This window comes from Mastigoproctus giganteus, chromosome 3 (genome assembly GCF_048544385.1).
Source record: "Mastigoproctus giganteus isolate SK-2022 chromosome 3, ASM4854438v1, whole genome shotgun sequence".
Classification (NCBI taxonomy): Eukaryota; Metazoa; Arthropoda; class Arachnida; order Uropygi; family Thelyphonidae; genus Mastigoproctus; species Mastigoproctus giganteus.
Genome location: NC_143577.1, coordinates 207,676,651 through 207,692,273, shown reverse-complemented (window position 1 = coordinate 207,692,273; position 15,623 = coordinate 207,676,651). Strand labels below are relative to the sequence as shown.

The 15,623-nt window shown below is 35.2% G+C and overlaps 1 non-coding gene across 1 annotated transcript; it reads right to left on the bottom strand.

Annotated features, from left to right (window-relative positions):
- Nucleotides 1-14,733: 14,733 nt before the first annotated feature.
- Nucleotides 14,734-14,806, bottom strand: TRNAT-UGU (transfer RNA threonine (anticodon UGU)). The gene has a single exon. It is a non-coding gene; the product is annotated as a tRNA-Thr (tRNA).
- Nucleotides 14,807-15,623: the final 817 nt, after the last annotated feature.

Below are 15,623 nucleotides of genomic sequence, written 5' to 3'. Positions count from 1 at the left end.
AATTCACACCAAGAATCAAAACGTTTCCTGCACCCAAGCACTCTCAATTCACCAAATAAAATTGCATAGATGTCTACGTTTCAGAACGGTTAATGGATTCCGTTATCAAGGCAATCTGCTATATTGTAAAACGACTAGAGTCTTCTGAGGCAAGTCCTAAACTGAAGCAGAAAACAATGAGAATTCTCTTCTGCTAAACTTCAGTTTACGCACCGATAATCGAATCTCTTTCGAAGTCTATGAGATCCTATCCTTTTCCCATTGATTTTCACTGCACTTATAACATCTCAATGATTCCGTGCCATGACCAATGCTGGCTTATGAGAGTTAAAACAATGACCTGCTTGTTATTAGGTAGCTGTACCTAATAATGTGGACACTCAGTGTATTATAGCTGAAGGACTGAATACTGTTTACTGCAATGCACTGATTGGAGGAATGAATGGACGAGACGAGGATGCGAAAAATGTAGTGTTCTCAGTTTGCAGTGGCATATGAAAGTCATTTACTTCTAGAACTCGTTTTTTATTATCAGTTTACTAAATATATAAATCATGAAATTGTTATTATTATTTGTTTATTATATTAATCAATCTATTTTTATATTTTTGCTTAACAATAATTAATCTCCAGTTACCTAACAATAATTTTCATTGAATGTTCTGCAGATGTGCATCGAATTCTGCAAGCTACAAAGTGTGAAAGGATGTGTGGATGAAACCATTTCTTATCCCAGTGAAAGACCTCTCTGTGGTGCAAGTAAGCTTTACATTTTATCTTCTCTCAAATTGAAATTTTTCTTTTCTCAAATTCAGTTTGAAACAGTAGCTATTTGAAATCTTTTCGATGAAAACAGTAATATTTAATTGGTCACTTTCCATCTAGAAATGCTTATTTTACTTAAGAAAGTGTAGTCTTAGCGGCCTTTGGATTTCATTTGCAACTCGACATAGATCAATTAATATCAGATCAAAGGGGACAAATAACTTTTATGAAAACAGGGTTTTTGTCCCTTCTTGGGAATCGACCTTGGCAATAATGTCCGTGATTGATCACTGTTCTTCCACACCATGGAAAAGTTCTGGATTCTGTTCGCGATAAAACTGGAGAAAGACTTGGACTATTTTGACAATATGACTGAGTTAGTTGGGAGTAGTTCCTTTACTAGAGACTAAGATTTTTCGTTCAGAAACAGGCAAACTAGCCAAACTGCTGCTGTGCTTAAATTTTATGGACACAACATATGATAACACGTTGCCTTCTTGAATAGTTTTGAATTCAATAGCCTTAAGGCGCCTCCGTAGCCAGGTGGGAAGGAGCAGCAGTGCATAGCACACGCTTCTTGATTAGACCGGGGTTCGAGCCCGTCGCCACCAAATATGAAGGATGCGGAAAGGTCAGGGAATGACCACCGCATATCCCGGAGCAATATGGCATTAGTTGCTAATGCTCCTAAAACCCAAACAATAGCCTTAAGAAATATCCATGCAGAAGGACTAGATCTGCACTGTTGCAATTCCAACAGTAAGTAATTTAAATAAATTATTATTTTTTTACTTTTATTAACTGAAAAGGGTGAAATAGAGTGGGTGAGGGGCAGGGATGATACTTTATTGGAAATAAATAAATGGGTGAAAAATGTTCAATATTTAGGGGGAAATATTCGATTTTCAGAAGGTGAATCTCCAAACAGTAGACTGTGCTATGTGAAACGAGATTATAACTATTCAAGTGATATGGAACAAAAAAAAAATTGTGGCATTAAGAACCAATGAAGAACTGCCTTATCCGTCCATGAGTATTATGTCCGTACAATTGCGCGTGTTCTCTCATCGAGTTCTCTGTTTTGTTGGATGAAAAACCCCAGTTTCCAAAGTGTGGGAGGGAATCTTGCTATCCACACATGAGATCGACTAACTGTTGTTTTATGTTCTGTTTTTTTCTTTATATCTTTCAAATATATTTTAATAACAGTCATAAAATTAAATTTTAAGGTTTTGTAAGAGCATGCTACTCTCTTATCGCAAGAACTGCCAACATTCATTGAGCATCCGCCCTGACTTTTGACGGGGCAGTCATAGGATAATTGTCCCAGGCGCTCTATGACTTTTGGTAGAATTGCGAATTCAAGGAGCTCGAAAATTTACTCATGAATTTATTTATTTATAGAGCAGTATGTAGTAGGCCGAGATATTGTGGATGCTTGCAGCAGCAGATGTGGAGTAGCGTGCAAGTAAGAAAATTATACATTTTTTTATAATTACATTGGATATTAACCAATTGAAACCTAAGAATAATTGAATATCTCTGCAATTTTTAATCATTTTGAATTACAAAATAAGAAAGAGTTCAATACAGTTAAGATTTTAATATATATGCACATTATGTTATTCTTGGTACTGTGATATTTTTGAAAGGTTTTCTTCAAAAAAACTGCATCAGGTTTGGAAGATCTTACAATATCGCGCAATCTAGAAAGTGCAATCGCCAATACCATCTATCTAGCACCATATCACTGTTCAAACCATTGGATACTGCCATTGTACTTCCCGATTTCGACGTTTTTGAAATGTTTTCTGGGTTGGAATCGTCACTTCCCTTTCATCCGATGGGGTCAGCCACGCACATCAAAACTCATTGCTGAAGAGAATCATTTTCCAAGGGGCGGCGGTTTCTTCTAGTATGACACCATTGCATCCGTCGTTTTGCATTAACTTTCGTTACGAGAGACATGTTGGAGGTTATTCATCCATGAAACCCTGTTATCCACCATTAAGCTACCTCACACGCTGCACACAGTTTCCCTTCTTACAACTGCTGCTGTACGACCTTAGATCTTTCGGTTGATTCTTGGAATTTACGTGGTGTCCGTGGTAAATATTCAAATGTGTCAAGGCCAGCTGCCTTCCATTTGTGTACGATGTTTCTTATATAGATATTTGGCATCCCACCACTTGTTGATCTTAAAATTCGCAGAGCCTGTTTCCACACGCACTGTCGCTTGTATATAAATAAATAAATAAATAAATATTCATTTATTGCAACTACAGCAAGCCCATCACAAGCACATAGCTAGGGGCAGATAATAATACAGAGGAAATTACATAAAATAATCGAATATATGTACATAGCAGATTTCATATAGACATTAACAGTGACTAGGAACTATAGTTATGAATTAAAAAGAGAATTTTCACAACCGGACATTTGGCTTTCAGTTGCAGTTACTGGGTTGGATTATTTTTCTTCATTTTATCGAAGATCTGACTCCTGTAGACTTCAAAGTTGATTGACCTGTTGCAATCAATGTTGTGATGATTTATGAGGTGAAGGGGTGCATAGGGGAACATTCTGTCTGGAGAGGTTGGATTTGAATTGCTGGTTTCTTGAATTTTTTCTGTTGGGGGAAGCTATTATATTGATTAAGTTTGGTGAATCGCATGCAGAAGTGATTAACTTTGCAAGAATCATGACTCCAGACTCGCTGGTCATCTGTTGCAGAGGCTTTGTTTTTAGATTTTCATAAAGCTGTTGCCTGAATATTGTATGGGGAAAACGAAGCTTTCCCATTGAGCCATCTAAGAACCCAATATTCTAGGGAAAGGAATTTCTTGACGGTTACTTGAGGAGCACCAGACCAGATTTCGGAAGCATAGGACAGAATGGGAAAGATGCATCTTTGAACATGCTTAATGACTGTTTTTCTGTCTTGAATCGCTGCTGTTTCTTGTTTGATTAACCATTTTGCATTTTGGATTTTTTGAGCAACATACAAATGTATAAATAGTGGGCATTAAAGGAGATATTTTTATCAAAAACAACTCCAAGTTCTTTGTGAGCATAAACATTTGGGATTGGGACATCTGCAATTTTTATTTCTATGTAGTTGGGTTGTTTCTGAAGGGAATAAGTAATTTGAGCAGATTTGCTTGCATTTATATTCAGATTGAGATCTTTCAGGTACTTGATGATTTCACAAATCTGTGAATTCGCATCATTGATAACGTTGCGAATATCATCACTGGCTTTGGAGATTATAAATAACTTTAAATCATCGACATATGCCAGTATATTTGGATTTTCTTGTAGAAGTGGTTGAAGAGATGCTGAAAATATAGTACTGGAGAGAATGGCTCCTTGAGGAATGTCGTTGAGGTTGTGACGAGAATATTGTCAGTACTAGTGGGGAAGAGGATAAGTCTGCGATTCAAGCTGTATTGAAGATAGGAAATAATCATTTTTTTAGTATTTCAAAAGCTTTTTTGAGATCTATGTTGTCGAAATCACCTTTGATGTCAAAATAAAGTACATCGCATTGTGCCTTATCTTGAAATGTTTGGATGCGTACAATGGCTTGTTGTTGTGCAGCGCCCTCTAAGACCAAAATGCATATTGACAGGTGCATTAGCGAAGATTGCACTGTGAAGATATGGTAGCATGATTTTTTTCAATATTTTTTGTAATTATTGACGAAACAGCAATTGGTCGATGGCCGGGATGGTTATTTCTGCAAGCTTTTTTTAGGAATCAGAGTAATCCTGAAAATTTCCCACTGTCTTGGAAGGAATGGCTGGCAGATGCACCTGGAAATGATATGCACTAACGAATCAATAATGTATACGCTGGACAATCTAATAATAAAACCAGGGATGCCATCAGGACCTTCACTACTATCAGGGCGTATTTGGTTAACTGCACGCTGAACTGTATTCTTGTTCACAAGTTGGTTAATTAGCAGGACTTGACCCGGAAACACATCATGTTGCACTTTCTCTGCTTGTTCGTAAGAATTAAATGCTATAAATCTGTTTTGTATACCTTCAGTGCAAATGTCAGAACTGCTTGTTTCCATATTGCATCTTATCCATTCAAAAACTAGATCATGCTCTAAAGTAGCTGTTGTTTTTGTAGAAAATGCTCTTTTATTGTGCACTTTCTACTTAATTTTTGTATTACTGAATTTTTTTTGAGTTGAAACAATGCTCTGCTCTTTTTATATTTTATGTGTGCTAATGAAGTGCTGTATTTCTTCCACTGTCTGTGGTATTTTTGCTTACTTTTAAAGTATGGTTTCAGGTGGGATTTGAACCAAGGGAGTGAGAAGATATTCTAACAAGTTTGGATGCCGACTCTGTTTTCAGTTGATTCAACCATTTTATAAGAAGAAAGGTGGCGTCCTGTATAGGAATATTTTTAAAAGAATCCCATGGGTAGTATTTTAAGAGCTGCAAAAACTTTTCTTTCTGAAGGAATTTAATTGGTAATATTCTTTTGGTGATTTCCAGAGGGGAGCGAGGATTCTGGTAGCAAACTGTTACTTGCAGTTCTATACTTTTATAGTCAGATTTGAATGTAAGGTTGCTGCTAAGTTTTTCTTGGAGTGAGAAATTAGAGTATACAAGATCAAGCGCTTGATTACCGCTTGTAACATTTTTTAGCTCCTTGATTTTTTTAGCTCCTAGAACAAAACTGAGTCGGACAGCAGCTTCATTTGTAAATTATATTTGGGCAGGGGAAGGTCAAAGTCGCCCATTATAATGATGTTAGTTTGAGGCTTAAGAACAGTAGTGATCCAGGTTATTACTTCATTAATGATGTCATCAGTAGGTCCAGGTGGAATATAAATATTATAAATTTGAAGCAGAGAATCTTTATCTTGGATTATTAGGGAAATTCCCTCAAAGTTGAAGGTATTAGAGTTGTATGTGTTCGAAATTTTAATATTGGATTTTAAAATTATTGCTGTCCCACCACCTCTACGATTAATTCTTGATGTCAATATTGGCGTGTAGCTGAGATTCTTCGGCAGTAGAAAAACATCCTGTAGAGATTCCTGCATCCACGTTTCAACTAAACATATGATGTCGTGAAATTCTTCAACCATTAAGGAAATAAGTGTAGACAGTTTATTTTTTATGCTTCTTACATTTTGAAGAAAAATGCTGATATGGACATATGTGTTGGAAGGATGTTTGCAAACAGATGTATTAGGTGGCAGGTTAAATGATGGATTAGGATGAGAATCAGGAATATTATTCTCTAGCTATGCAGAGAGTTCAGTAGATTGAGAATTAGTTGGTACCTTTTCACTAGAGTTGTTGACCGATCCTCCAATAGCTGCATAAAATGGCATGACGAGTAGACCATTTGGCCAGATGTCAGGATTTAGATATTTTTGTAGGTCACAATTCTTTAGCTTAATTCTAAATGATGAATATGTGGGATGTTTGGTTTTTAATTTGAAAGCTCTACCTGGAATTTCTAGCTCTAATGGTAGCTGGTCCATCTGCTGGGAAGTAGTATTGGGTCTAACCTGCTAACAAAAATGTTACTACTTCTAAGCGTCGAACTATTTCTGTTTCTAATTTTAATACAAGACTGCATATTTCTTGTTCCTATTATGCTTGCATATCTGTTATTTCTGCGGGGAAACTTAAAACTTGGGGAGGTTGTAGGCAACCTATTATGGGAGGGCACTTCAGGATAATGCGCAGAGCGATCATTTTGACAGTGCACATACAAATTGCTCGGTTTCTGTTGATTGCTAATAGTGGTGGATATCGGTTGTCTGCCTGTGTCAACACGTTGCGAGGAAGCACAATTGTGTTCTCGGAGAGAAAGAGAGATAGAGCTAGATTTTTGGGGCTTAAGAACAGTCTGTTCAAAAAGAATGCTTTTGAACAGACCTTTTAAAATATTGTCATTTGAGTTTTTGACTTAGTACTGCTTTTATTTGCAGCGAGAAGAATTATGTAATCCGCGTAGAAGAGAAAAATACATATGAAGGTCTTGTAAGTTAACTTGTTCATCTTACTCTTTTAAGTAATTTATGTATTTAAGAAAATATTTTAATTTTTAATAATTTACTTGCAATTTAGATAAAAAGTTGTGAAAATAGTAACGTTAATATTGTTGTTGAAGTACTTTTATCTCTCCTAGTGTCCCATAGAGGAGGTCACTTGCAAGTAAGTCTTACTCCACTACTTTTTAAACAAACCTTATATTTAATGCTATATAAATAATGTAGATAATTTACATACTGTGAGATACTACGGAGTTTGCACATTTTAGCTTGAATCACTGTGAATTTGAATTTATAGTCGATTATTTATATTTATAGGTACAAGAATATCAAACTCGATTTCCGCTTCAACAGATTTGAAGTTACCAAGTTCACCTACAAGCCAAAATTCGAGGTGAGATCTATAGTACTTTAAACAATCCAGCATTTACTTTAAAACCCTGCTGAGTGTCCTCCTACCACTGGCAAAAAAATTTATTGTTAAGCACATACTGTGTGTTTCCAAATATCTAAATATTAAGAGGAACATAGCAACGGAAATCAAAAGGCTTGTAATTATGTGCGTTCCTTCTGTGAGCGGTTCGACACCAACTGTGCTAATCTAGCTTCTTTCAGAGTTATTTTACACTCTCCAAGTTAGATCGTTTTGAGTACCCTTTACGATTTTGTGGTTTAATAAATAAAAAATAAATAAATTTTCTGTTTATACTCCGTTGTAATCACACGGGTTCACAAGAAAGAAAGAATACAAGAAACAACCGTATTTAGCAGTCACGGGCTTGAACCTCTACTTATACACCCTCGCCACCGACCACTCAGCTACGGCGGCCTTGCGGATTGAAAGAAGGACGCTCCATCAAATTCTGTTAAAAACTCCAAAAACAGCTCTTAAAAGACAAATTGCTTTCAAGGTCTAGTAATGGGCAGAACTCAAATCTGAGCTAATTATTCAAAAATGGGCTGACTTCTACTGAAGATGCAGAACGTTCATGCTGATTATATTTCCCGGCCAGATCAGATGAAAATACTGCGCAACTTATCAAAATTCCTATAAAAGTTTAGTCCTAATTTAACTAAACAGACGCTTCCTGCAATTGGGCTGATGACCAAAAGTAACAACAAGTAACACCATTTGCACGTCATTAATGTTTCTTTTAACTGATCATCACAGGAGATGAAAACGTACCCGTTCAATGAACTCTCTGTGCTGCAACAGGTAAGGAAACAAAGGTTCCAGAAGAGCTTCCAGTAATACGCCTGGATCAGGTGTAGTATTTCGCAAGAGAACAACCAGTAAGTGAAACCATATTGTATCATAGTTCAGAAACTTTTGGTTCGAATATTGCACAGATGAGGTTTAAAACAGAGTAGGATCTCTATTGGCTAACAGGTCAATGGAGATCCTACATGTCAAGAGGATGAAGGAGAGGCGTTTGCCAAGTAGAGTGTTTGATTTACAATTAAGGGACAAAAGACCAAGGAGGAGACCAAGAATGAGATGGCAGGACATGATAAAGACCAATGTCATTAAGAGAGGAGGAAACTGGAGTGAACTCAACGACGGAGAGAAGTACACGGACAGGGCATGGTGGCGAGGTTTCATACGTCGACCCGTGGAATAGCGGAACGATGATGATGATGATGATGATGATAATGATGATGGAAAAGGACTTCATAACTCTGTACTCAATTATAGCGAGGGCTTCTACAGTGCGTAGTTCGCATTTGCTATTTAATTTGGCTAAAATTTCGGAATTAGCCAAATAGTGACTACAAACTTCACCCAGATACATAACACTGTTTTTCTATTAAGAAAAGACGATCGTTTTGCCACTGCATTGTTAAACTTTCGCCATTCTTTTCATTTTTCTCTATTTCTATGAGATATGCAACAGAGACAGCTTGGATCCATGTAATTTTCACCAAGTTCACGCTTGCTGTTCGGGATAAAAATTCAATGCTGAAAATTAATGGGATACTGTATTTTTTAAATAATTCCTGTTACTTTACTGTTTATTCTAGATATAAGAATTTCTGTGTTTTGTTTTTGAAACCATATACTGTAATATTTTGTAGTGTCATTGTAGCACCTAAATCATTAAAAATAATCCATATTTCTTCCTCTTTAGAGTATCGAGCTGTTTAGCTACATCGGAGGTTATATGGGAATGTGGCTAGGAATATCACTTATTTCTTTGTACGATTGTCTGGAAGCTATTATTTACTTGTTGTATTTTCCCATTGGAAAGAGTAGAGCAAAAAAGAAGTATAATCAGAAGATGTTTGAAGAACATCACCATCACCACTACCACCCTTATGAACGTCCGTACTAAATTTTGTAAAATCGTCGGACATCTGAAACATTCTAATTGTAATTATTTTCATTTTATAAAGGTTTTTATAATTTATTGAAAAATATTGTTAAAAGCTATAATTCAACATAAAATTTTAAAATGAACAGCAAAAATGATGGCAATAGGATGGCAAAAGTATGTAATAAATGAGAATGCATAATTTCACCACGGGTGGAAAATAATTTACCTGATCATTCAACACAACAGGCGCCTCCATAGCCAGGTGGGCAGGAGCAGCAGTGCTTAACACACGCTTCTTGATTAGACCGGGGTTCGAGCCCTTAATCACCAAATACGGACGATGTGGAAAGGTCAGGGAATGACCATCGCATATCCCTGGAGCAATATGACCTTAGTTGCTAATGCTCCAAAATAATAAAAAAAAGAAATGTGGAAGCTGATTAAATTAAGATAAGACACTTTTTTACCACGTGGCCAGATAGAAGACCCAATAGGACAGGGAGGTGGAATTGGAACGTTTGAGTATTGCATGTTACTCTGCGGCGCCAACTATTTAACAGTGCAAGCTTGCTGCATAATAGTCAATGAGAAAATTATGCATTTTTATTTCCCTCTATGCGTATCTTTAACGATGTACTCATGTTCATTAGTACATAGATGTGTTTTATTATGAAACTTTTCATAACATAATTATCAAAATGTCAGCAGAACTCAACAGAAAAAAAAAATACACTTACTAATACAAAATATTCCATGTGCCTTTAATAAATAAAAAAACGAATATTTATTCATTACAATAAATTGTTTTCAAAAATAGAACATAATTGGAAGGTTCAGAAGGTTAATATTCTGTTTCACTAAATATAACTCAGTGAGAACTACGCCCTCTGCACAACTCGAGACGTCAGAGTTTTCTATACATTGCATCCTAAAAACTTACAATTTCTGTATTTCTATTAATAATAAATGTGTTTAAACTTCTATTTATGAAAAGGCTGGTTTGTATCTTTTATAGAAGTGCATTAGATTTTGTTAAAAATTGAGATCCGTTTCTAAATATAGTTGACCAGTTTTGCGAATTCTGAATATACTGCAACTCAATACATTTGTGGTCTCCTTTCAGCCCTTTTTAATCACTAGAAAAGACAGGAAAGCGATATCGAACTGAAAATGAATACTTCTTTGGAAAAGACTTAGAGTCGATTTAGATCAGGCTGTTTAATTTCGTTAAAGCAGCCCAAGATCCCAAGATTATAGCAACAAAAAAAAAAAAAAAACTGTTGTAATCTTCACGAGAGCTGACGAGACTTCGAGTCGCATTAACACAATAATCGCAATAATAAAAACGTATTATAATTAGGTAATCTTCAAATTAAATCAATTAGATAAAATTAATTAGATAATCTTCACTTGGAGGAGGGAGAGAGAGAGAGAGAGAGAGAGAGAGAGAGAGAGAGATATGTATCATAGTCTATTCCAACGTTTGTCAACCTTTAATTGACCATGGAGCATCAAAAATTATGCCCTAATTTATAAAAAATACAAGTATAAATATATTGTATATGTGTATGAACGACATAAAATCTTACTCATATTTACAGATATGTGTTATTTATTCCTCTGCACGCTAACCCACGTGGTGAGTACTCGCGGACTATCAGTTTAGAAACACTGGCTTATTCAACAAGTTTCGATAAGTTGAGAGTGAGATGTAATGGTTAGATCTGTGTCGCTGTACATTTTCATTCCTTTTAGCCCACAGGATTAGTGGATTAGTTATTTCCTGTCCAGGTTACCAAATCTACCACGAGGAGTAGAGTAGTGTCATCGAGTTGATAAAATATTTAGAAAATTAGTAGGGTTAGTAAATAAATAAAATGTTGGAAAGGAAGGGTGGGTTTTCAATTTTGACTCTGCTTACAAATCTTAAGGCAAGAGTATTCGTTTTCATTCGAACGATCTTGAAATAATTGAGTTTAGAATATTACCAAGGATTAATAAATTCATTTTAATTACGAAATTACCTAATTGAGTAATCGCTTTTGTAACAAGCTGCGCAATGCTACCACTCACTATAGTGATGTGAAAGATATCAATAAGAACATTGTAAACACTTAAGTAGCAAAGTGTGCTACGTAGTAGGTAGGCTAGGGATCGAAAATTTACGCTTGTTAATAAAATATCTTATTTTTAATCATCAAGTATGCGCATCACATTGCCGATGTGTATGATGAAAGGGACCGATAACACGCTGTCTATTCAGAGCTCTGGGGCATGCTGGTTAATTGAGTTTCTTAAGTTGCAGTTGTCTCTGGTTATACGTAATGAAATCCAAGAGTGTTGTTGTTGTTATTGCGTGTTCTGCGGTCAATTTTCTATTTTCTGGACAAAAAAAACCCGAGTGTGGAGAAAAAACAATGCTACCCTCTCCTGAGACCGACTGACTCAACTACGTTGTGTAAAAGGCCCATAAAGAAGTCCTCACGTTGTCGACGGGACTCAAACTCTTTTACACCGGTGTGGGAAGGAGACAGCGATTCTACCAAGAGTGGAGACTGATATAAATGATAAATGCAAAGAAGAAAGCTTAGTTATGGGGTTGGGACTAACTGTTAATACGTAACCTTTATTTTTGGTATAACGAAAGTAATGAATAAATTATGTAACCAATATATGCAAACATAAATGAAATATTCCTAGCAGAAATCTGTGATCTAATTAGATCCCTAGAATGCCTTTGTATAACAGTAAAATATCTGTCTTTTTTCTTAAAATTCATTTTAATAAGTTTTTATTTATTTTCATTCTTTTTTAATTTTCTTTTCAAATTCTTTTTTAGGTTACTTTTTAACTTTTTTTTCAGTTTCGTTTTTAAATTTTTAGTGAAAATTTTCAACTATTTTTAAAATTCTTAACGACTTTTATTTATTTAATTTTTTATTTTAGTTTAGAATAAAACAAAAAGGAGGGCGCACTATACGGTTTTGTAAATGCTGTGTTCTTACGCGTATGTAATGCAATCGTCATTAACTCGTTTGGAGCATTTTGATATTGTGTAAACTATTTTATGAAGATTTCGAACTGCAGAAAGATAGCAGGTAGGTTGTTTTTTTTATTGTGAACAAGATAAACACAAAATAAATCTAATATTTATCATAACTTTATTTAAAATTTAAAGCTTTACTCCTACAGTGATTTTCTTCTACATATGTAAACGCAGTTTGAAATACAGTATATCAAATATAAGACAAAATAGTTCATGATGACCTACATAACATGAATAAACTACATACCTCTACAAGAGTAAAACATGAAGAAATGAAATGGGCGTTTGCTAAAGTAGTGCAAATGGTAAATACATATTACTCAGATAGGAATAATGGTAAAACTTTTGCTAATCGGAAGCCTATTAGTGAATATAAGTATTTCACGATTACATTATCCATATTTAGGCCATATTTCTTTTACTAGTGTAAACTCAATAATTAAATAAACTTAACGAAGGTTAAAACCAAGTCGTATTTGATTGAAAATAAAAATTATGATAATTATTTATTCTAATAAGTATAAAGATGGTGCTAGTTTAGTTAGATATCCAATGCTTTTGGAATCAAGTGCCGGTATTTTAAACACAATCGTGAAGAAAATTAGCATGACCGATAACTATCAATTTAACAGCATTATTATTATTATTATTATTATTATTATTATTATTATTATTATTATTATTATTGTTATTATTACCAAATAGTGGTGACCTTGAGGACAGCCACGTAGCTAGAAAGGTTTACATTACAGTATATTGTGTATACAGTATATTTACAGTAAAACAGTGTCCACGAATGTATAACAAAGCAAGTGGCTCGTAGCTGACTAAATGCAAGCATCCCCAAAATGACCACCATCAGTACCCTGGCTCAGTGAATGCCACGGTTCTTGTACTGGAAGCCATCTCAAAGCTGACAAGGAAATAACCTAATGGATCGCAGTTTTTGATTGCTCCCACTTGATATCATTTCCGTATACTGGAAATGGGAGTCATCTCTGAGATGCAATCACTTATTTTAGCTTTACCACTTTTGGCAGATGCACGGTTTATAAATTACTATGGGCGTGCATTTATTTTAAGATTTATCTCTTTTATAATGTACTGTACTTTTTTGGTAAATAATAAATAAATAGAGGCCATCTTCTGTAATAATAAGTTCATATACTCCTTGTTATAGTAAGATCTACGTCCTCCTCCCTCACTTAAAAATAATAGAATCAAAATTCAGTAAGGAACAGAATTTAAACAAAGTTAATAAGAAATAAAAATTTTATTTGGAGTTTAAGTTTTGTTTTTTGGAGTTTAATAATATAATCAACTATTATTTCTGGCAGCAGTTGCGCCATATTTTACCCTTGCCGTTATGCTTCTCGTAGTGAATATTAGCTTTTGCTCCTTAATTTTCCTTTATTTATTTTATTTTTTCAGTTTATTTTTGTATACTTTCATTTTTTATTTTGTTTACTTTAGAAAAATTAATACATGATATAAAAGTGTTTATGAGACGTCATAAAGAGAAGCTTGCTTTTCTGAAAGAGTGGCTTCGATGATGATCTTCATAAATGCGAACCACAGAATTTTATTAGGACAACAGATATCGTTGGTATGTCTTTGTCTGACTTTTGAAGCTTAGTTTTTGATTTGCAGCACTTCGTCGCTGCTATATTCGCGAGATAAATCACTGTGTAGAAAATTCCCTCATCGAAATCGAATAGGAACACAAGACAAAAACCCAACCACATATCCATGTATCCACTTATCTAACTTAACACCTCCACGCTGTGCAGAGAAAAATAGTACATCATTAGATCTTTAATACTCAGTACTTCAGAATTTTATTTTTAATATATTTTTTCCTTATTGGTTTTGTAACGTACAGCGCTAGCCATAACAGTCAGCTATACAACCATCGGTAAGTGATTTAAGCAGCATTTATAATCCAAAAGACGTTTCTTGGCTAAATCCTTAGAGTATGAAGGAGTTTACTTATGCATGGGTTAAGGCACACACATCATTTTACTACCACGATAGTTTTAATGCATCATTTTAATTATATCTCATATTGTGAATATCTTCACCTTCACAACGAGTTGCCATAGTATTGCACTATCTCGAATAAGTAACGCGTCACCTATGGAGAAGAATATTTACTTATTTTAAAGCGGATACCTTATACTCTGAGGCTTTAGCCAAGAAATGTCTTTTAGACTAAACCATTGCACACCATCAGGCATCTTTCATATTGTGGAGTTATACTTCATAACTGGGTTGTCACTATTGCAACAACGGGGTACCCACCCACCCACCGAAGAGAGGCCAAAAAAAAGCCTTGAAACGATGCCATCTGGGTGGTATCTGCCAAGAATAATTAATAGTAGTCTTCTCCATAGGTAGAGTTACGTATTCGAGGTAGTGCAATACCACGCATAAGTAAACTCCTTCAACATTTATAATCTTTACAATTTATTAAATATTTATAATGCTTTTGTATTATGTGTATTGTTTTTATCACCGGTAGGAGAAGCGGTTGAAGGGTAGAGTAGAAAATGGCAAAAAATAACGTACCTAGCCTCCAGTGAGGATCGAACTCACGACCCCTGGTTTACAAGACCAGTGCTCTAACCACTGAGCTACAGAGGCAGGTGAGAGAATAGCTTCATTTGGTTTCGTATCACGGTATTATGATGCTTCTACCACTTCCAGGGTTATCTCACTTTGAACTACTGAAGTTACCTCTTTGTATTTTGGTACGTAGCCACAGGTCACATTATATTTTTTCCCCAGTATATCGATACAAATATCTGATCCGCAGTGATTAGAACTGTGAAGTACAAACACGTGAATAAGAATCAGATCCATTCAACTCGCTTCAGTGAAGTAGCGTGAATTTAAAAAATTCATAATCAGTGTGAAGTTTTGCGTGAGAGAAAGTCCAATGCTGAATCAAAATTCCGTGAGCATTCACGGAATTTTGATTCAGCGTCAAAATTCCCTGTGACAATTCACAGGGCCTCTACAATTGTCATCCTGGAACACAGAAGTATTGAAATAATGAATGTCACTCATATTTTCAGCAAGTAGCCAGCCTGATTCATACTGGTTTCTATCTCAAGTAGCGGGCCTATTTCTTAATAGCCAGAACATCTCCAAAAAGCATTACTGTCCCACCACCAGCTTGTACGACATCTTATACATAGCCTGGATGAAATGTCTCATCGCTTTTATTTTTGAACTGTGTGCTTGGAATCATTACAATATAAACAGCTTTCCAGTCATCAACAGTTCAGTTTTTAAGTCTTTTAATCCATATTAGCTTATTTAGCATATTTTTAAATGCACAGCTGTTAACATTGGTCTTTTTCGGGGACCTACTCCAGATATCCATGTTATGCAAACTCTTCGCAGTGTTCTCTCAGAAATTAGCTAATGAAATCCTTTGGTTAACTGTTAGTAGTAG